This window comes from Pelodiscus sinensis, unplaced genomic scaffold (genome assembly GCF_049634645.1).
Source record: "Pelodiscus sinensis isolate JC-2024 unplaced genomic scaffold, ASM4963464v1 ctg35, whole genome shotgun sequence".
NCBI classification, from domain to species: domain Eukaryota; kingdom Metazoa; phylum Chordata; order Testudines; family Trionychidae; genus Pelodiscus; species Pelodiscus sinensis.
In genome coordinates this window covers 7356458-7377863 of record NW_027465908.1, presented here as the reverse complement: position 1 = coordinate 7377863, position 21406 = coordinate 7356458, and the positions used below count along the sequence as shown (strand labels likewise).

The following is a 21406-nucleotide window of genomic DNA, read 5'->3' as shown; positions in this document are numbered from 1 at the left end:
CATCGGTACCTGCCACGTCTCACCCCCCTGCCAGCACCCAGACAGAAGGCCAGTGCACATGGAGCCAGCGACCGTAGCGAGGGAGGCGGCTGCAGCACAATTCCAGGCCTGGGGCCCATTGAACAATTGTTTGAAATATTTTTAAAACAAAAAATATGAAAAACTTTAGGCTCCATCTGCACTGCAGGATTCTTGCCCGAGAACTGTTTTGGGCCAGAGTTCTTGTGTAAGAGCACATCCACACGGCTGTGTGCTTTGGTACAAGAGGGCAGGGTAGCTCAGTTATTTGAATGCTAGTTTGCTAAACCCAGGGTTATGAGCTCAATCCTTGAGGTAACCATTTAGGGATCTGGGGCAAATCTGTCAGGGATGGCTCTTGGAGCTTCCATGAGCACAAAGACAGAATTAGCTGACTTCTCAAGGCTCCTTCCAGCTCTATGAGGTGGTTTATCTCCTTATAAAGAGCATGCATAGACACTCTCTTGTGCAAGAAAGCTCTAATGGCTATTTTAGCCATAGGGGTTTCTGGCGCAAAAAATCCCTCTTGCCTGTGCACACTGCCTTCTTGTGCAAGAGAGCTTATTTGTTATGGGGAGAGGAATAATTCTTGCACAAGAAGCCCTCTTTTCCAATGGTTTACTGCACATTTTCTTGTGCAAGAATGCACATGCAGGGTAAACACTCCGCTAGTTTTTGCACAAGAACGTCCAGTCTTGTGCAAAAAGCCCACTGCAGAGACCATAGGTGTGCAGTGTGAAAAACCTCACAACAGCAAGCCCACCCCAGGAGGTCCCATGGAGGTTTGAACATAGCTTGCAGGATTCAAAGTCCTGAGTGCTGCCCCTTACACCATGGGACCAATAATGCTCAGTGGCTGTGGGGACCTGGGATATTCAGTTTTCCAGCTGGCCTCTGCACTCCTGGCTTCCCTCCTGCTGCTTCCTCCCTCTGGCTACGACTACACGGCACATTGATTTTGGAATAAGCTGGTCTCGAATAGTGATTCCAAAATAGCTTATTTCGAACTAGCACATCTACACTGCAGGGAAACCTCAGAATAGTCTGTGGCAGGCTCCTCAGTGTACACGAGCTACCTCGATTTAGAGCCCTGGGAAGAATAACTCAGACTGGCCCCGGGGAGAGGCTAGTTCAAACTAGCAGCAGTGGCGCATCTACACAGGCCTTATTTTGAAATAGCTAATTTGGAACAGGTGTTATTCTTCGTAGAATGAGGTTTGCAGAAGTCAGAATAAGCCACCTGTTACTTCAGAATTATTTCAAACTAACGGAATTGCTGTGTAGACTCTTTATTCTCTCTTTGGTTCTACTAAAGCTGGACCCCAGGACTAGACTTTTTCTTTCTAAAACCCTGATGAAAAGTGAGAGCTAATTGCTCACAGGCTGAGAATGTGAGTTAAGGAAGAGCACCACCCAGCATGGGGCTTGAACCCATGACCCTGAGATTAAGAGTCACATGCTCTACCAACTGAGCTAGCCAGGCTGTGTGCAAAAAGTTTCCTACTATCCCATCTCAGGAGCCAAGTGTTCTCCACTGCCTGACTCAAGGCTCTTTCTTGCCCCTAATGTGGGGTTCTGGTCTGTGGAGAGGTTTGAACTCGAACCCCACTCCCAACACACCCACTTCTTTCCCCACAAGGAACGGCCCCATTTCCATCTCTCCAGGGACAGGAGAAGGGCTCTGGCCTGTTCTCTGCAAAATGCTCAGCCTGTTTCATTTTCTGCAGGAACGAGTGGGATCCATGCGCCCTGTTCCCCAGTGAGAGGTATGTGTCCTCTCCCCCCTTTCCACAGACACAGCAGACCAGGGGGCTATGAGCCTCCAGAGGCCCCTTCCTACTTGGCATCCCACAAAGCTGGGGTGAAAAGCTGCTAGACCCCAGCCCTCCTGGGCCAGGCCATGGCAGAGGTAGCAGGATTCACTCCCATCTTCTCCTGCCTGTGCCCTGGTACTGAGGGGCCGGCCCCTTTCCTGCTGCCCCAACTCTTTTTCCCACAATGCACTTTGTGCAGGGGCCATTGGTCTTTCTGCCAAGGTGCGTGGCTGGGAGCCAGGACTCAGGACCCTTCCCCCAATCCCCCCTCTGACCTGCTCACACTGTCTGGCTGCCTCCAGCATGGGCTGAGCTCAGGAGCCAGGTGGGTGACCTGCCCTGCAGCTGTGATGGCATCAGGCCCTTCCCGCCGGCCTGCTCCGTCTGGAGATGGAGCTCCAGTGGCCTCAGACACCCAGCAAGAGGAACAAAACTCTCTTCATTGAGCCTCAGGGCATGGAAGCTGAAGCACCTGAACCTTGTAACAAGCAGCTGAGTCTTAGTAGGTCCCACTCTGAGAGTTGAACGCACATTGCTGGATTCAGAGTCCTGAGTGCTGCCCCTTACACCATAGGACCTATGGGGTGAAAGTGCAGTGGGCACCTCTGACTCTCAGCTCTCAGGCTGGCCTCTGCTCTCCTGGCTCCCTCCAGCTGCTTCATCTCCGAGGACTCCCTGTAAGAAATGTGTCACTTTCACCCCTGGGAGCAGCTCAGCCATGCAAAGGGGCTGCCTGGGGCAGGACATTAGCCCTGGAGGGCAGGGGTGGGTGTGGCAGTGACATCACAAGGGCCTTTCGCAGCCCCTCAGCTTATTGGCTAAAGGAGGTTGGGAGGTGGTGACCTCACAGAGAGTCCATGACAGTGGCCAGGTGGACTCCAGCCCTCCTGGGGCAGGCTATGGCAGAGGTAGCAGGATTCACTCCCATCTTCTCCTGCCTGTGCCCTAGTGCTGAGGGGCCGGCCCCTTTCCTGCTGCCCCAACTCTTATTCCCACAATGCATTTTGTGCAGGGGCCATTGGTCCTTCTGCCAAGGTGTGTGGTTGGGAGCCAGGACTCAGGACCCTTCCTAAAATATAGAAATCCCCCGCCTTCCCTGGGGGCCAGGTGAGTGACTTGCCTTGCATATGTGACAGCATCAGATCCCTCCCACCCGTCTGCTCAGTGTGCAGACCAAGCCCAAGGGTAGCACCTGGGTTGTGTGTTACACAAAAGCCTCTTGTTCCCTGCCCAGTTCCCAACATTGGCTGCTAATGCTAACTTCCATGGGGGTGTAGCTCAGTGATAGAGTCTTTGACTGCAGATCAACTGGTCCTTATCTCAACTCCAAGTGCCCCCTTGGAAAAAATTCCTTCTAGTGTAAACATTTTCCTTTCCAGTTCCATCACACTCTGGCTTTACATTGCTTGAGGTTCTTGACATTAATAAGAACCCTTAATGCAGAGCTACTCAACACTGGGATCCCTGGCAGCCATAATCAAAGGCATTTAACCAGGATGGACAGGGCAGGTGTCCCTAGCTGGTGTATTCCAGTAGCTGGGAATGGGCGACGGGAGGGATCATTTAATAACTGTCTGTCCTGAGGATTCCCTCGGGACAATGAAATTGGCTGCTGTTGTGAGACAGGATCCTGGGCTAGTTGGACAACTGGCATGGCCCAGTCTGGCTGTTCTGATGTTCTGTTTGGTTTCTGTTCTTGTCCCCTCTGGGCAAGGGAGAAGGGACCCTCATCCTGCGAAAGGCTAGTGCAGGTGAGCAAAGAAGCATGTGTCCTGTGTCCTATATTGTATTATTGTAGTAATAAACCTTTAGATGGTAGATGCTAAAGGATTGGCTCAGCGTGATTTGTGGGTAAGATCCAGAGGGTAAATTGACCAGGGATCTGGCTTAAAGGTGAGTTCAAGGGGAAACCTCACAAAGGAGATTCCAGGCAGCCAGGCCATGGGGGTCTCTGAGGTTGCTCTGTGAGGTCACTGCCTCCCAGCCAATGAGCTGAGGTGCTGTAAAAGTTCCTTGTGATGTCACTGCTGCCTTGCAGGCTCATGTCCTGCCCCTGGCCAGCCCCATGGCATGTGTGAGCTGCTCTCCCTGCCCCCCTCACTCAGGGCTGGTTCTGGGGCTGAAGCAGGGAACATCAGAGGCTGCTCAGGGGGCCACATTGCTAGGCCAGGGGCCCTCCTGTGGGGCTGCGAGTGTTGCTGTCCCTGCTGTATAGACACGGCCATAGAGCCTCAGGAAGCTGCAGCGGTGGGAGATACTTCCCTGGTTTCGGGAGGGAGACAAGATGTCAAGGCCCATGATTTGGAGCCAGCTACAGATACCCACGAAGAGCAACGGTAGTTCGAACTAGGAACGGGGTTCGAACGAGCGGGGATTTAAAAATGGCGGCGCCCCGCTTATGCAAATAAAATTCAAATCCCGGGCTTCATTTGCAATTGCGGTATGTCTACATTACCCTGCTAGTTTGAACTAGCGGGGTAGTATAGACATACCCTGGCTTCTTCAAAGGGGCTTCATTAGGAGCTAAAAGTTGAAGAAGGGACATTTAGAAGGGTGAATTTCTTTCCCTGGCAGAGTTTTCTGTGTGCCCCAGTGGCCTAATGGACAAGGCACTGGCCTCCTAAGCCAGGGATTGTGGGTTCAAGTCCCAACTGGGGTGACCGTTTCTCTCACTGACAAAGAGTTTACTCTCCTCTGCTCTCTGAAACAGTTAGCAAGGATGCTGCACAGTTTCTGTCTTTGTCACTGTTCCAGGAACAGACTGAGTTTTGCCCTGGGCACCAATATTAAGGGTGTGTGCACCTGTTTGTTTGTGAGCCCCCCTGGCACCCATTGGCTCCTGCTGAGGGGTGGAGGGTCCCCTGGTCCCATAGCTCCTCCTGGGGAGGGGTGGAGGGACCCCTGGTCTGGTATTTCCTACTGGGGAGGGTTGGAGGGACCCCAAGCCCTATAGCGGGTCAGAGTCCCGCCTGGCAGGATACAGTTTCAGTTTTTCCCTGGTGGATGCTCCAGACATGAGGGATGCCAGCGCACTGGCCCAGCCCGGGCCGGCAGTGATGGTTTTTATACATGCAGGGAAATGCCGCGGCTTCTCCCCCTCACAGAGCTGCTGCCTCTCCAGGAGGCGGATGAACTGCAGGTGCGGGACAGCTCCCTGCCAGCAGGGACAGCAGCCAAGGCACCAAATATCGCTGGGTCTGCAGCCAGTGTTGGGAACTGGGCAGGGAACAGGAGGCTTTTGAGTCACACACGTCTCAGGTAGGACTGTGACTGGTCCAAGCAAGGAATGTGTCTTGGGGCTAGTTTAGTGACACCCCAAGGCCGTGTCTACACAATGGCTGTGTCTAGATTTCATCCCTTTTCTGTAAAAGGTGGGGGAATTAGCTCAAGTGGTAGAGCGCTTGCTTTGCATGTGAGAGGCAGTGGGATCAACACCCACATTCTCCAGTGATAGATATTTGCTTTTTCCTTGTTTTACAGGCAGAGACAACAAGGGGGCTAAGTGCTTCTAGGGGCCTCTTTGCAAAAGGCAGGGGACTGGTTTCTGCAGTGCAGTGGGTGTCACGTTTGCCGGGCATAGAAAAGTTCCCTGGCTAAAAGCCAGACAGGCAAAGTCCTGCCTGTAACACCCAGAGGAGGGGATTCACTTGCCTGGGGAGGGCAGGAACAGACCAGCACTTGGCTGCCAGCTGTTTGCACATCTGGACACAAAAGAATCCCAAGACTTGGTTCTGCCAGGCTCCAGTTTCCCCTCTTCTGTTTCTTTTCAGCTCCCTGCAAACTGCCTCCCAGCTGTGGGTGAGGCTGAGTGTGTGTGAAACCAGCTGCGCTTTGGATGATTTTGTTAATTGTTTAAAAAGCCTCAGGCAACTCTTCTGCCTGGGGAGGTGTCTGTAATAGACGCCTAGTGTGACATCACCCTGGGGTTTTACCCCTTTAACCTCACCCAGAATCTCCTGACAAGTCTCCTGTGTCCATCTCTGCCTCAGGCCAAGTGTTCGCATGTTTCATATCTAAGGAAACTCCTCCTCCCTTTTTCCTGCCAGTCCTTCCCGAGCAAGCTCTACCCTTCTGTGCCAATATACCAATAAAGTGTATTATCCCACCACGTCCCTGTGATACCAACTTCTTCCTGCTTATTACCCATAGTCCTGTGTGTCTGTACCAGCATCTAAGACACAGATTAGATTTTGCTTCCCAGTGGTCCCTTGTCCCTCCTTTATCTCTGCAGTTACAGCCCCTGCTCTCTCCCATTTCTGGCCCATCCCCCAGGTGTCCATGTTGTTCACTTACCTCTGGGCTTTGGTCACCTGCCCCCATCAAACCTTCTTTAAAGCCTCCTCACTAGGTTAGCCAATCGGCACCCAAATACTCTTCCCTTCTTCGACAGGTGAACCCCGTCCCTGCTGAGCAGCCCTTCCTGCAACAGCATCCCATGGGCAAGGAAGCCAAAGTCCCCCGCCCACTGAGCTGTAGCTTTCTGTGCCCAGGGGGCCAGACACCGCCTGGGCTCGATGGCTGGAGGGAAGTGGGGAATGGGTGCACTTTGGGAGTCAAAAGTGTTGTGTGGAAACATAAAGAGCCATTTTAAAGACACTTCAGAGGAGGGCACCATGGCTTAGCTGGGTAAAGCACCTGCCTCATAAACAGGGGATCCTGCGTTCAAGTCCCAGTGGTGCCTTCTTGTAACCTTTGCTCACATTTACTTATGCCCTTCTGGGACACAGAAGAGGCCTCCCCTGGCCACCCATGGAACTGCTGGTTCAGGAAAAGGCTGATTGGGGAGGGGTATTGGGAAGAAGGAAACCAGAAGCCTGGAGCCCCTGCAGAAGCTGCTGGCGCTGGCAAGGCAGGGCTCTGACTGCAATTGCTGGGCCAGGAGAGCCAGCACCACAAGCCCTTGTGATTCCCTCAAGGGGTCAGGTCAGGGCCTAGAGAGCCTGAGGGAGCAACCACTGCAGCTCCTGCAGCCATGGAGAGTCAGGGTCTGTGGGCATCAGGTGCTTCTCACTTGTGGTTTCCGTCTTCCCAACACTCCTCCCCAATCAGCCTTTTCCTGAACCAGCAGTTCCATGGGTGGCCAGGGGAGGCCTCTTCTGTGCCCCAGAAGGGCATAAGTAAATGTGAGCAAAGGCTACAATAAGTCACTACTGGGAGTTGAACCCAGGATCTCTTGTTTATAAGGCAGGTGCTTTACCCAGCTAAGCCATAGTGCCCTCCTTGAAAAGCGCTTTGAAACTGTTCTACTTTATGGTCCCAGACACCCCCTTCCCATTCCAAAGTGCAGCCGTTCCCCATTCCCCTCCAGCTCTTGCCATGACTCAAGGCCTGCGCAGCCCAAGACATTTGATCCAAAACAGAACTGGATCATTTAATGCAGGGAAGGTCAATCAATGGCATTTAACCAGGATGGACAGGGCAGGTGTCCCTAGCTGGTGTATTCCAGAAGCTGGGAATGGGCGATAGGAGGGGTCACTTAACAATTGTCTGTCCTGAGGATTCCCACTGGGCAATGAAATTGGCTGCTGTTGTGAGACAGGATCCTGGGCTAGTTGGGCAACTGGCATGGCCCCGTCTGGCTGTTCTGATGTTCTGTTTGGTTTCTGTTCTTGTCCCCTCTGGACAATGGAAAATGGACCCGTGTCCTGAAGGAGACAGAAAATGGCCTGTGAAAGGCTAGTGCAGGTAAGGAAAGACGGTGATTTATGTGTCCCTGATGGTCTAGTGGTTAGGATTCAACACTTTCACTGCTGAGACCTGGGTTCAATTCCCAGTCAGGGAAACCAGCCTCATCTCTACTCATGAAATCTGCCAAGTCTTTGCCCTTTTCCATCACAGGAGGGCCAGTGGCTGAGGGAAGGGAGGGGCTGGGGTGCCAGAGGCAGGCTCTGGCTGGGAGACACTCCCAGCAGCCAAGCACATTTCTCAGGCAGCCCCTTCCCTGCGCAGGGGGTACAGGTCACACGCCTGGGTGAATAAGAGCTTGTGGGGACTGGCCAGGGCTTCAAGCAGGCAGCTCCCATTGGCCACAAACAAGCCTGGAGCAGGGACCAGGCCTGAAGCCTTTTCCTCTGCAGCTGAGAGACACAAAGGGCCCAGCAGCCCCTTCTCTCAGCTGTGCGTGGGGGCAGGGCGAGCAGGGAATCTGCCTGAGGCTTCTTGCTGCCATGTTGGGTGGCTTCATGGGCTGGATCCAGCCCGCTGGCCTGTATTGCCCAGGCCTGGCTTAGAGGGAACCTTGGCTCTGGCTGTGGGGGAGGGGCGCTGTGGAAAGGCCAGTCTCGCCTTCCTGGGCAGGGCATGACGACATGCGGCCCGGCTGCCAAACATCCCAGACAGAGAATTACAGGCCAGAGAAGCCTTTTGCAACAGCCAAAGTAGCTCAGTGGGGAGAGCGTTAGACTGAAGCTCTAAAGGTTCCCTGGAACCATCTGTTGAAGCAAAAACACGCTTCTTTGTGTTTAGGCAGCTAACAAGCAGCTTTATTAATTAATAAAGCACAGCATGAGCCAAACGTGGTTACAGCAGAGCCAGACCGAGTAAAGCTACTAATACAATTAATTTTAGTATTTTTATACCCTTAACCAAACAGTTTGACGTTAGGGCATTTAATTACAGAAATTTTTAATTAAATTTGGAAAAACAAAGCCTTATTAACAAGATGGCGGACAGGTGCGAGGGAGTACATTTTCTGTTCCAACCAGCCCAATTAACACATACCAATAGCCCATCCTGTAGGCCTCTTCTCACGGGGTGACAGAAAGTTTACTTTGGTTTACGTGCTTGAGAGAAAAGCTGAAATGGTTTTTGATATACAAGATGGCTTTTAGCTAAATATGAAAATGGTTTCTACAGCTTTTACAACTCCCCCCTTTTAGCCTTTTAAAGGCTAACCTTGAAACCATTTTATACCTTTATTTTTTATTAAAGTATTTATGTACATTTTTTGTTTCTTTTTTTGCTTATTTTATTTTAACATTATGAGTTTTACATTTCCTTTGGTAAGGGTTTATTTTGTGTTTTTTAGAATACAAGAAATACAGCATTTGATTAACAAGAAACAGCAATAAGCACAAAAGAATATAGCCAATACTAAAACTACTTTTTGCAAAATTTAAGTTTTTACATGTTTAAACCAGCCTTTTAACCAATTTTAGAGGGTTTAGTTTTTCCCCTGCCTTAGGCGTTTTACAGTTTTTTTAATTTTTGAGGCATTTTTTTTTACTTTTTTGCTGGTGTTAGAAATATACCCACAGCATTTTTTTTTTACTAAGGCACAAACCCCGCTTTTACTAGCTAGGACATAGTTTAGGGCCATTTGGTTTGGCTTTTTCTCACCCTGGCTTCTGAACCGTTACATGTTTAGCAGTACTTTTCAATTGGGGTTAAGGCTAGGCGGATATACCCTGGGTTAGTAAACCCTTTATTCTGCCAAGTATTATTTGGCTTAGTTTACTAAACAGTGTGCCGTTTATTTGAGTGTTGTTTAGTGGGACTGGAATTATTGGGATGCCTTTTTTTGAATATACCGGACTGTGAGCACATATTCAGCAACCTGTAGAATTAAATTTTTGGGAAACTTGGTTTATTAAAAGCATAAACACATTTGAACCATATAGGTTATAACTACTAAATATTAAAAATAAGATTAAGCATAAGCTTAACATGAATTGTTTGTTCAGCCTTATGCTGGCTGTTTTTTAGAACTTTGTAGTTTGCTTTACCTATTGCTGGCAGGTTCTTAGCTGGTACCTTAGCCTTGGTCTCTCAGGCTTGTTTGCTTTTGGGCCTGGATTGCCGGTACCAAGCCTGTGCTGATTCTTGTTTACTTTTGGACCTGGGTTTTTGGTACCAGGTTTGTGGTGATTTTCATTTGCTTTTGGACCTGGGTCTCCAGTACCAGGTCTGCGGTGCTTTTTGTTGGGGACAACCTCTGTAGGGACTGGAACGGGTTTGCAGTGGGATGCGTGAATTCAGGTGGGCAATTTTTTGCACTTTACAGCAGTATGGGTGGTTAGAAGGACTTGGTAGGGATCCTTTTACCTGGGTTTTAGGGCAGTCTTCCGCTGGTGAACTTTTACGCAAACCCAGTTTTCTGGTTGTAGTTTAAGGCACAGCTTAGTTGGGGCCTTAACCTGTGAATGATAAGACTGTACACACCTTATAAGTTTCTGGCAATACTTGACTATGCTTTTTTTAACGAGTGTGGCATTAGCCAGGTTAATTTTTGGGCTGCTTAACAGTTTTATAGGTTGGCCACATGCAATTTTATGTGGACTGAGTTCAGTTTTTTGATTAGGAGTGGCTTTTATGCTTATTAGGGCAATTGGGAGTGCTTTTACCCATGTTAATTCAGAGTTTTTACATATTTTAGCAAGTTTGTTTTTTAAAATTTTGTTTTATTTTTTTACTGTTTGTGCGCTTTCTAGGTGTCGTGCACAGTGCAGTGCTTGTTTGGTACAGTAGTACTTTTCCAGTTTTTTTTTTTTTAACAATTTGCCCAGTAAAGTGGGTACCTTTATTACTGGAGATTACAAGGTGTATTTTTCATGATGGGATGTAATAATTTAGAAGTTTTTTAGCTACTGTGATGTTATTATGTTTTTTTTAGGGATAAGCTTTTACCCATCCCAAAAACAAGCAAACAATAACCAGCACATTATTTAAAAGATTGATATTTAAGCAATTGAATAAAGTTTATTTGTAAATTTAGAAATGGTCCCAAAGGCGGAGGTCTGGTTGCCGGAACTGTCTTTACAGGTTTACCCACGTTGTGGGCTTGGCAGACAGGGCAAGCCAGACAGTAATTTTTGGCTGCTTGGGAGAATTTGGGAGCAAACCAATTTTGTTTTAGGATTGCTACCATCCCCCCTTTTGCCAACGTGCGACAATTTAGGGAGCACGGGGGCAAGGTGAGGTAGCAAGACCACTGGGGCAACAATGTGGCCATTAGAGCTGCACCATAAGTGGTCTGGGTGCAAGGTGCACCCTGCCAGTCTTTACTTTTGCTTTTTTGATTTTGGGGCTTGGTTTTGCAGGAGGGCCAGTTTTGAAAGAGACGGCGTAGGAGCTGGCGATGGTAGGAGAGAAGGGAAAAACAGCAGGTAGAGGAGCAGATTTTACTACATTTTAGACAGTACAAACTGCATAGCCTGCTACTAAAACTTTACTAAAATTATAAAGGCAAGAACCATTTATATAAAGCACAATGTTAAGATTATTTAAGGGACTTAAATTATTTTTTTATTAGAACAACAATATTGTACACACAACGTTTGAAATACATATATTACAATTAAGATACACACAAGACAAATTTGGACAGAACACAAACTTATGTTATGACACAGAACCATGGTTTTTTTTTTTTTTTCGGTTAATTTTTATATGATATTAGCGCTTTTTGATGATCTGAAAGACAAAGAAAACATTTTTACCCCCTTTGGGGTGGCCCATTATAACTTAAAATACTGCCTAAGATCTGCTAGGGGAACTAGTTACATCTAGTTCCTTACCACTTTTATGGGTGAGTGAGCTGTAACTTTTTGAGAACAAGAGAGCTTTATTGGTACTTGTGACCTTTTACTTTTTTGAATTACCTTTGAGCTGCTAGCTTTTTTTATTAGTGGCATGCCTTAGTTTTTTTCTTGTACTGCAGACCAGGCTTATTTTATTTACTGCTACAGAAACTTTTAGAACAAGGTGCTTGCTAGTTACTATTTTAGCAAGCAAAAAGGTTTTTTTTTTCTGAAAAGAATTACATGCAATGTTACAGACTTACTTATGGGGGACAGTGCTCCCCCCCCTTCCAGAACAGACAGGCAGTTTGCAGACACACACAACCTTGGATTTGAAAGCAAGCCAAAAGTGCTATTAGCTTAGCCTTGACCAGAAACACTGTGAAGTTTCTGGGCTTGGATTTTTTTAAACAATAATTAGGTTTCTTGGAAGACACATTTAACCCTTAGGGTGCAGGTTTTACAAATTTACAATGTATAGATTTTATTTTTTTATGCGGTTAACCAATTAAGTTTTAGTAGAATTTCTTATTTTTTTTTAAAAGATTTAACAAAGTGTTTGTAGCTAAATGTTTAACTTGACTGTTTTATTGCTAAGATGATTAAAAGAGGCTGCAAGAAACAAGTTATTTTTTAAAGCAGGTTTGTTTGTTTTTTTTTCTCCCCTTTAGGATTTGGAGGAACACTTTTTTTAAACTATTAAACTTATTTTAAACTTTGTGTTTTGCTTTGGATTGGGCAAGTTTGTTACAGGAGCCCGTGTTTTCAAAGGGAAGAGCTAATTCCTTTTAGTTATTTTTTATGTTTTTTTTTTATTTGTGTATGCGTTATAAAGAGGGATAGAGGGGTGATGTTGTGCCAGATTTTCCCCCTAAGCTTGGTTGATATGGGTGTGCCAACTGAGAATTTTTTTTTTTTTTTTTTTTACTTTTTATGTATTATTTTGGCACAGAGGTGCTGCAGCAACTTTTAAGTTACCTATTTTACTGCAGGGTGGATTTTTGCTTTTTTGAGCTTTACTTTTATTCCTTATAGCTTTAATTTTTTTTTTTTTTAAATTTGTTAAATGCTTACAGGTTCTTGGACCATTATGCACGTACATGTAGTACACAGGGGTGCCTTTTGGCAGAGTGGGGGGTGTTTAGACTAACCCCCACTTAAACTAACTTTACACACTCCAAAGAAAGAGTTTGCCGGGTTTAGAGTGTTAGACCTTAGCAGCTTATGAAATAAGGGGAGTTGTTACTCCCTCACATATCCGCTGAGTTTTGAGGTTCAGCTGACCCCCCCCCCTTGCGTTTAGAGCTTCCTTGTGGGAGAGCCCTGGTGCAGCTGGGATTAGCTTAAGTTTCAGACCTATGCAACGGCATTTATTTTTTACTTATTACATTTATACTTATTTTTTACACACATTTTTTTTTCTTTTTTACATTTTTTTTATAGTTTTTACATTTAGCTGCATTTTTATTTATTGTCTAGTTCCCATGGGTTTCTATTAAGTGACGCTGCCCTAAGACACCCGGCACTTAATATTAGACTTTATTAGGATTCTATACCAGAAAACACTTATTATAAAGGCACTGGAATTTTTGTAGACTGACCTACCCCCATTTTTTGCGCGCGCTTAATTCTGTAAGACACCGAACCAAAGTTCGCCTGCTTACACCATATTTTGCAAGTCACCGAAACAGGATTCACCTGCTCGCTTTGCGAGTTACTGAATCAGGATCCGCCTGCTCGCTCTGCGAGTCACCGAATCAAGAATTCACCTGCTTGCACTGGTCCCCCCCCTTTTTGTTGCGAAGCACTGGACTTAAGGTTCACCTGCCTTGCAGGGGTTTTCGGCACCTGCCCCAGCCCGGCAGAACACCACGTCCTGGCGCCTGGAGACAGCCTGGCGGAATGGGGCACTATGGCCTGGGGTTAGCCTTAGAGGTTAGTACTATGCCCACAAATAACAGAGAGAGACAACAAAGCTTCCCCACAGTTCCGTGTGCCGAGAGAGAGTAATGGCACCACACCAGCTTTTAGCGTCCGAACACAGAGGGTCCAGCGCATGGCTGCCTCACTAGAGACACCGGTGTGCCCTTTTGGAACTGTGACACATAAGACAGGCCTAATAGACAAAGACAGACACAGACAGACAAAAATGTTAGCCGCTTCACAAAATTGAATTCCGTAGCTCCCCTTACCCCGATGGCCGGCCGTCACTCCAAATCCCAAGCCCTCAACCAGGAGATTTCGTAACAGGTATCCCCTTTACCTTCTCTTGAGCGCTCTGAGAGGTTTGGAAGTGGAGTGCCGGTCCGTCCATACGGGCAAGTGGCGCGTTAGGAATCTCGGTAGAACCTCCAAATTGTTGAAGCAAAAACACGCTTCTTTGTGTTTAGGCAGCTAACAAGCAGCTTTATTAATTAATAAAGCACAGCATGAGCCAAACGTGGTTACAGCAGAGCCAGACCCAGTAAAGCTACTAATACAATTAATTTTAGTATTTTTATACCCTTAACCAAACAGTTTGACGTTAGGGCATTTAATTACAGAAATTTTTAATTAAATTTGGAAAAACAAAGCCTTATTAACAAGATGGCGGACAGGTGCGAGGGAGTACATTTTCTGTTCCAACCAGCCCAATTAACACATACCAATAGCTCATCCTGTAGGCCTCTTCTCACGGGGTGACAGAAAGTTTACTTTGGTTTACGTGCTTGAGAGAAAAGCTGAAATGGTTTTTGATATACAAGATGGCTTTTAGCTAAATATGAAAATGGTTTCTACAGCTTTTACACATCCCAGGCTTTGGCAGGTGCTAATAGGGGCTAATAACTTGAAGTTGATAGGTTTGCTTAGAGCTGTCATCCCAAGCTGCTCTGCAGGAGGAAAGGGGAGCTGAGCTGCAGCCTGGGGCTCTTCCTGCTTTCCCCTGGCCCTGGGTCTCTATCTGGGCAGGTACAAGGGCTACAGTTGGGGGGAAATCAGGTGACGCCACAAGAAACACTCCCTGTTGGCCTGGCTGGAACATGGCACCACATGAGCATGTTGTTAACACCCATGTGCCCACTCCCTGGCCTCAGGACCACTAGAAATGTCCAGCAGCTCTGCCCTTGCACCCTGGGGCTGTCTGTCTGGGCCATGCACTCACACACACTGGCCCCTCCCTTTCTAGGGCAGGGCTCCTCTTATTCCTTGCTTTACTCAACCTGGGAGTTGGGCTTATCCCAAGCAGCAGGGGCTGTGTTTACCTGGGGAGCCACAAATAGCAGCAGAAACCCCTGTTCCCACTTTCTGCTTGGTTTTGAACCAGGAGCCTTTTGCACATTAAGCAAACACGATAACCACCACCCCACAGAAACATGCTTAAGTCAGTTTTTTTCTGTACATAAAGTTGGACAAATATTCTGTTACTAATTCTTTGGCCAAGGCAGAGCAAGAGCAGGGAACAAGACCCCCCCCCCCCAATACTTCTCTAGACCCTTTGCTCCCAACACAGGGTGGGGGGGGCTGTGCGCCTCTGGAGGAGTGATCCACATCCTATCCCCAACATTTCTGCCCTTCATGGATGGACCTTTGGGGGAGGCCCAGACGCTCCATCCTCTCACTCAACTCCTATCACACACTGGAGCAGGGCAGCACCATGGGGTACGGCTGAGCCATGGGGTGCTGGGCAAGGGGCAGAGGCTGCAGGAGCTGAGAGTTTTCCTAGAGCCCAGGGACCCATAATGAGGCACCATGCCCCGTGTCTCTCTCAGAAGGCGCAGAAAGGGATTGACTGGGGACAGGGAGAGTGGCTCAGGGTTGTGCAGCTTGTTGTCTGCTTAGGGGTGTGGTCAAAACACAGGCCTCGCTGTGAGCAGGATTTGAACCTGCGCAGGGAAACCCTATTGGATTTCGAGTCCAACGCCTTAACCACTCGGCCATCACAGCTATGAAGTCAGCAGTACCCCAGGGCCAGGGAAACTGGTAACTAATCCCAGTGCCCAGACCTGACATCACCTCCCCCACCGAATTCACACAGCAAACCTGGCACCCTGAGAACAGGGGGACCCTGGGGGCTCATTGCTGGGCCATGGAGTGACGCATCAAAGCAGCCACCTCCTATGGGCCTGTGAGTGTTACTGTCCCTGCTGTACAGACAGGGCCATAGATTCACTGGTCTCATTAGCATCCCTTTTCCAGAAAAGGGTGCCAACGTAGACACAGCCAGCCTGTGTGTGTGTGAGTGCAGGAGTGACACACATATATATATATATATCATATGCATATGATAAGTATTGATTATTCTATGTGTGTTCAGTAAATGTGGCGTGTTGCCTTATCCCTCTGAAAAAGATCCCTAGTACTTCTTTTAAGTACAACACTTGCTGCCTGTCTACACTGGTGGGGAGTTCTTGCACAAGAACACTGACGTTCTAATGTGTGAAATCAGTGCTTCTTGCACAAGAACTATGATGCTCCCACTCAGAAATAAGCCCTCTTGTGCAACTGTTCTTGCGCAAGAGGCCAGTATAGACAAGGACCATGAATTTCTTGCGCAAGAAAGTCCTATGATTAAAATGGCCATCAGAGCTTTCTTGCACAAGAGAGTGTCTACACTGGCATGGATGCTCTTGTGCAAAAACACATCTCTTGTGCAAAGGTACATGCCAGTGTAGGTGCTCTTGTCTGGAAGAGTTTTTGCAGAAGAACTCTTCCACAAAAGAGTTCTTGCGGAAAATCATGCCAGTGTAGACGTAGCCACAGGGGAGAGAACGCTCATGCAGTGTAGATGCTCTGCAAGTTTTGGGGCAAGAACAGGTGTTCTTGTTCAAAAAGCCTGCAGTGTAGACATGGCCTTGGAGCATCTGCACTATGGCTGTGTCTAGACTGGCCACTTATTCCGGAAATCAGCTGCTTTTCCGGAAAAACTTGCCAGCTGTCTACACTGGCCGCTTGAATTTCCGCAAAAGCACTGACTTCCTACTTTTGTGCAAAAGGGCCAGTATAGACAGATGAGATTTATTTTCTGCAAAAAAGCTCCGATCGCGAAAATGGCAATCGGGCCTTTTTTGCGCAAAAGCGCGTCTAGATTGGCCAGGGACACTTTTCTGCAAAAAGTGCTTTTGCGCAAAAGCGTCCATGCCCATCTAGATGCTCTGTTCCGAAAATGGTTTTAATGGAAACCTTTTCCATTAAAAGCATTTCCGGAAAATCGTGCCAGTCTAGACACAGCCTATGAGTGTGTTTTTGCACAAGTAAATTTACAGCTCATCAGAAGAGAGGGCTTTTTGTGCAAGAGTTATTCCTCTTTCTATGAGGAATAAGCCTTTTTGCGCAAGAGCTCTGACTTTTTCCAGGAAAGCGACCAAGTATTGTTCTGTCATCACTGAAAGATGTTATGGCAGCTGTGACCCAACAGGTTACTTAGAGTTCCCTTCCCAGCCTCTCCCTCCCCACCTGCAGGAAGCTCTGTGGCGCACTCAGCACTAGCCCAGCTAGTTGTTAAAGGAGACAACCCAGAACTGGCTCCAGCCCCCACTCAGTAACCTGGGGAAATGACCCACCAGGCCTGGGCCCCTCGGAGAGGCAACGATTCCCCACTGGCCAGGGCAGAGCCTCCCTCTGACACAGTCATGGAGCCTTCTCCCCCTGGTCCTGCCTCCCTCCTTCACTCAGCTCTCACTGCTCGGTGCTGCCAGGGAGGGGCCTCACTGCTCGTCAGTGTTCCCGTTCCAGGAGCAGGTGAGTTTTGTCTTGTGCACCAATATTGAGTTTGTGGGCGCCTGTTTGGGGGTGAGCCCCCGCAGCATCTGCCAGTTACTAACAAATATCTTAGCTACATGTTATGGGAGAAAGACACTACCCCAAGGGATAATTAACACCTGGCTGTGGCTAGTATCTCTCTCCCCCGGGGCCACTAGGGAACAGATGAGGGACAAGGCATGAAGCAGATCCAAGAGGCTGGCTAAACCCAGTGTAAGAAGCACATGGAAAAAGACCAAAAGACCCAAAAGCAGATGAGAGAACAGCATGAAAACATCAGGATTAGGACCACAGTAGCACACGTAAAACCAGAAACTCAAGAAAAGCCAGGACAGGATGATAAAGTGAAATCACTGCTCCTTTCAACTTCAAAACTAATTTAGAACTTTTTGACAGTAGCCAACCACTCAGCCTGTGCTCTCTTCCTCCAGCTTCCCAACAGGAAAAAAGGAACAATCATCAACAGCAATTACATTAAAACAACACTGTCTGCTTGCTTCATACTCAGAAGAAAACATTGTGACTCATTCTCATAGCTAGCAAGACCAACCACTTTCAACTACATTTTTTCAGTTACCAACTTTAAAAACAATCTCTGAAAGTACTGTCTTAGCAGGTCTCTGCTCACTACACACCCACACTCATGTGCATTCACTTTCTCCTCATGAGGAATGTTTTCACACAACACTTAGAAAACTAAAGAACAGAAATAATCTCAGCAAAGTGCTTGTCCCATTCAAACACACTCCACCAGGTTTAGAAATCTGCATATTAGAATATGCTCTGTGTCCCTGTTTACAGAAACACACCTCCTAATTAGCATGTGGAGCACCTGGCAGCCAATCAAAATCTCCTGCTGTTTCTTCCTGAAACTGCAGATCCTGGGGCTCCTCTAAGTCAGTGGTAACAAACTGCCAGTCTGCAGACCAGCAAGGGGCCAGGAACCCCTGCCTGCCAGGCAGAGGTGGAAAATAACTAAGTAGAAATACTTGATCACACTGCTCAAGACCTTTTTTGGGTGTTTGTACTTTACTCAAGTTATTTATTTTAGTCACACTTTGATTTTTATTCAAGTTATTTTATTTTTTTTAGACAATATTGTACTTTTTACTCCACTCCCATTTCCAGAGGCGCTGGGTTGCTCACGACTCGCATCGTTCTGATTTGCTAAAGGGAACCCAGCAGCCGGGGTCAGGGGACAGAGGCACTTACTTGTGTCGGGTGAATCCTCTGCTCTTGGGAGTAGCAGGAGGATGGGAGGGTTCCTGGGGCGGGGACTCCCCATTCCCCCTGGGACAGAGGTCCCTGTAGAAGCCCTGTGGGGGGAGGTGGGGCAGGCTGTGCTGGATGACGCTGGGGGTGGGCGGCTGAGGGGGGTGAGGATTGAAGAAGCGTCTGTGTGGGCACTTGGGCAGCCAGCTCGCCAGTGAGCAGCAGAGCACATGGGACCATTGCCCCACAGACGAGCCCCCCTGCTGCTCTCCCAGGACTGTGCCTGACCAGCCTGCACTGCTGCCAGCCCGGGCTCAGCTCTGCAGCGACCTGCCCAGCTGCCTCCCTGCCAGGGGCTGCAGACGTGTCTGCTGGGGTAGAGAGGAGGGACGTGTCTGCCCAGCCAATGTGAGGGGTGCGCCTTTGGGACAGAGAATTTATGTCCCATCTCCCTGTTGCTTGTTTGGCCCTAGTGGCCTAATGGACAAGGCACTGGCTTCCAGGACCAAGGGTTGTTGGTTCAAGTCCCACCTGGGGTATAGAACTGTGACCTTCAGAGGGTTGATTGGAAGCTTTGGGTTGCTTTTTTTCCCCATGAGAAATGGTTCCCCAAGAAATACCACATCACATAGGACAGCAGCTGTCTAGTCCCACCAACTCTGGGAGTGACTCAGACAGAGCCAGGGGGCTGGAGCAGAGCAGGGTCTGTCTGGTGACAGGGCAGAGGCTCAGTAGGTGCAAGGGGGGAGCTACTTTGGCCTGGCCCTTTTCCAAAGCCCTTGAGCATGGGGCTGGCATTGGGGGAAAGTTCCCTCAGTGATGGGATGAGGGGGCTGTGCTGCGCTAGGAAGGTGCCATTCTCCCTGCTCTTGCCCCCAGAAGACATGGCTGCCAGGCCTCTGTGTGGGCAGACTGGCAGTTGCTGCAGCAGCACACGGGCAGGAGGCCCCACTGATGTGGGGGGAGGCAGCCCCACCAGCAGGCAGAAGGCTGGGCCAGCATATGGGGGGAGGTGTTGGACTGCATTTCCCTGCTGACATGGAGCTGGGTTGCCAGGTGTCCAGTTGTGAACTAGACGGTCCAGTATTTGAGCTTTCTGATCAGGAAACAAACTGAGACAATAGAAATGGAAATGTCCGGTAGTTTCTAAATAATAACAATAATGTCGATTGTGATGTCATGTCAAGTGTTTCTGATATTTTTGTAGAAACCATCTGGCAGCCCTACACGGAGCCCAGGTGACGGGACATTTCCCAGTACTCACTGCTGCTAGCAACACCCTCACACCACTCCTCACCGCTCTTTTCTAACAGGTGTAAGTCCTCTTGCGCAAGAGGGTAACGTGGGTGCAGGACAAGGGTTTCTTGCCCTATAGCTAAAATGGCCATCGGAGCTTTCTTGCACAGGAGAGCATCCACACTGCCATGGATCCTCTTGCACAAAAGCACATGGCAAGATGCCGCCAAACATAGCCAAAGGGACCTTCAGAAACGAAGTCCAGTCCTCTGCCCTCATAGCAGGGCAAATCACCATCCAGATGGATGTCTGTCCAAAACAGGAAGCTACCAGGAGTGGGGTTTGAACCCACACAGACAAACATCTACTGGATCTTAAGTCCAACACCTTAACCACTTGGCCATCCTGGTGATAGGTGGAAGGCTAGACGTGTGCAAGTTCTCTCCCCCAAATAGCCCAGGGACTCACTCTCAGAGCATCTTCCCGGCCCATCCCTGCGCCAGGGCTTCCCACCGAAAGGGTGAGAGAGCTGCCCCCTCCCTCCCAGTGAGGAGGGAAGCAGGGAAAAGGGAAACCAAACGAGACAAAACCCAACGTCCCCAGGGATTCTAAGGGACAAAGGCCTGGTGGGGAAAATCCCCCCCCCCCCACCTTCACCGGGCTATGTCTACACTCCCAGCTTCTTGCACGAGAAATATGCAAATAAGCCTAAGTGTGGAATATCATGGAGCTTCATTTACATACTTAACGAGCCACCATTTTTGCAGAAGAGGCTCTTGTGCTAGAAGGAGCTGTCTACACTGCCCCTTCTTGCACAAGAAAACCCCTCTTGTGCAATGTCACTATTCCTGAAAATAATCGTCGTAGCGGCATTGCACAAGAGGGTTTTCCTTGTGCAAGAAGGGGCAGTGTAGACAGTTCCTTCTGGAGCAAGAGCCTCTTTTGCAAAAATTGCAGCTCATTAGGCATGCAAATGAGGCTCAGCGATATTCCATGCTTAGCCTCATTTGCATATTTCTCATGCAAGAATCCGTGAGTTTAGACAGAGCCCTAGTGTTTTCCCTGCCTTGCATTTGGCCAGCCCCCATGGATCAGGCCAGTGTTTACTAACCTTTTTTTATACCATGGACAGCCAAACCCATTCACAAACTTTTCCCAGACCGGTAACATATTTACATATCTGCATATCCATTATGCAAATAACAAATATGCAAATATGGAAATAAACTGTTGCCGGTCCCTACAGATCAGTGTTTGCAGGTATCTACACTTAAAAAAATTCACAGAAGAAATTCCCCTCAGGCTGCTGGAGGGGGCAGCTCCTCCCCCGGGGGGACTGGAGCCTGCAGAGGGAGGGGCGCAGGGAGAGGCACCCACAGAGGCAGGGGGCATTTGGGACACACTGGTTATAAACTTCAGAAATTTTGTCAGGGGCAGAGCAGTTGGTGCCCACAAGTGCCACCACCAGGCACCTCTGCCCCCCCTCCTGCCCCACGGGGGTGGGGGAGTTGCCGTTGTATCTCCCCCCTCTCCTGTACAAGCCCTGCCCTGTGTCTCCCCCTCCCCCAGCCAGGCTGCTCTTGCTCCCCCAGTCTCCTCCCAACCTCCTCTGCCCCCTTTCCCTTCCTGTGACCCCCCCAAGTTTCCCTCCATTGCACCCCTGCTCCCAGCCACCCCACGTCTGGCATGATCCCCCCAACCTCCCTTCAGCACCTCCTGCCTCCCCTTCCTGCCCCACATCACACGTCCCTGTTCCCCTTCACCTCTCTTATCTGCCCCCACCCCTCTTGATCCCCCTCTCCACCCTCTCTGGGATGGCTCCCCCTGCCCCGCACGAGCTTGTAGCAGCTTTCCTGGCCCCAGGCTGGG

The 21406-nt window shown here is 48.8% G+C and overlaps 6 non-coding genes across 6 annotated transcripts; 2 read left to right on the top strand and 4 right to left on the bottom strand.

Moving 5' to 3' along the window:
- Positions 1-1428: 1428 nt before the first annotated feature.
- TRNAK-CUU (transfer RNA lysine (anticodon CUU)) lies at positions 1429-1501 on the bottom strand. Its single transcript has one exon. It is a non-coding gene; the product is annotated as a tRNA-Lys (tRNA).
- A 2917-nt stretch (positions 1502-4418) lies between these two features.
- On the top strand, positions 4419-4491 carry TRNAR-CCU (transfer RNA arginine (anticodon CCU)). Its single transcript has one exon. It is a non-coding gene; the product is annotated as a tRNA-Arg (tRNA).
- Positions 4492-7542: 3051 nt separating this feature from the next.
- On the top strand, positions 7543-7614 carry TRNAE-UUC (transfer RNA glutamic acid (anticodon UUC)). Its single transcript has one exon. It is a non-coding gene; the product is annotated as a tRNA-Glu (tRNA).
- A 7578-nt stretch (positions 7615-15192) lies between these two features.
- On the bottom strand, positions 15193-15274 carry TRNAS-CGA (transfer RNA serine (anticodon CGA)). The gene has a single exon. It is a non-coding gene; the product is annotated as a tRNA-Ser (tRNA).
- Positions 15275-17491: 2217 nt separating this feature from the next.
- LOC142824518 (small nucleolar RNA U3) lies at positions 17492-17700 on the bottom strand. The gene has a single exon (XR_012899377.1). It is a non-coding gene; the product is annotated as a small nucleolar RNA U3 (small nucleolar RNA).
- A 2164-nt stretch (positions 17701-19864) lies between these two features.
- TRNAL-UAA (transfer RNA leucine (anticodon UAA)) lies at positions 19865-19947 on the bottom strand. Its single transcript has one exon. It is a non-coding gene; the product is annotated as a tRNA-Leu (tRNA).
- Positions 19948-21406: the final 1459 nt, after the last annotated feature.